Here is a 1,130-nt window from a genome sequence, read left to right on the forward strand (position 1 = left end):
TGCAGTCAATTTTGAAAGAGATGTACCCTAGCTCAGAAAAATGTTATTGAATAGGTTAATGCTGTTGTAATGAAATGGTTCTTCTAATTAAAAAAAAATAGTTAAACCTCAAAAAAATATTTTATTAATTTTTATATGTATGAGTGTACTGCCTGCATGTATGTGAGTACACCCATGTCCTGCAACACCACAGAGGTCAGAAGAGAACTGGAACTGGAGTTAAGGACGGTTCATAGCTGCCATGTGGGTGCTGGGAATCAAACCTGGGTCATCTGCAAGAATAGTCAGTGCTCTTAACCGCTGAGCCATCTCTGCAGCCCTAAAAAAGATAACTTCTAAGTTGTGCATGGTGGCATATACTTTTAACCCTGCACTCAGGAGGCAGAGGCCAACCAATCTCTGTGAGTTTGAGTTTGATATATAATCAAGTTCAAGGCCAGCCAGGACTGCATAGTAGAACCCATCTCAAAACAAAACACAAGAACAAAACCTAACAAAAGCCACCCCCCTCCCCCAAATAAACCAAAAAAGCCTGTTAGGTAGCCTTCTGTCATTGTGACAAGACACCCGATAGCACTGTAAAGAAAAGGTTTGTTTTGGCTCCTGGTTCTTTTAGGTTCAGGTCAAGCATGAGACCTTGGGTTTGAACCTCAGCACCACAAAAAGGAAAAAGCAAGACTCAGTTAAGTTTGGTTGGATCCATCGCTTTGGGCCTAACGCCAGGTGGAACCTCTTGGCAGCGGGAGCTCATCAGAAGAGGGTGCTAACCTCACAGCAGCTAGGAAGCAGGCAGAGACAGGGATGGGCCTGAAATAAGATGCAGCCTCAAGGGGCTACAGAGCTGGCTTAGCCCTTCTGGAGACTTAGTTCAGTTGCCAGCACTCACATGGTGGCTAACAACCATCCATAACTCCAGTTCCAGGGGGTCAGACACTCTCTTCTGGCCTCCTCAGACACCAAGCACACATACACACAAGCAGGCAAAGTGTAGGCAAATACTCGTGCACATAAAATAAAAATAAATTTGTTCTATTTTTTTTAATTTAGGAGATGCCAGGTGTGGAGGTCCACACTTTTAATCCCAGCACTCGGGAGGCAGAGGCAGGCAGATCTCTGTGAGTTCAAGGCCA

The sequence above is a fragment of the Nannospalax galili genome, unplaced genomic scaffold, assembly GCF_000622305.1.
Source record: "Nannospalax galili isolate Female #2095 unplaced genomic scaffold, S.galili_v1.0 scaffold68, whole genome shotgun sequence".
Classification (NCBI taxonomy): Eukaryota; Metazoa; Chordata; class Mammalia; order Rodentia; family Spalacidae; genus Nannospalax; species Nannospalax galili.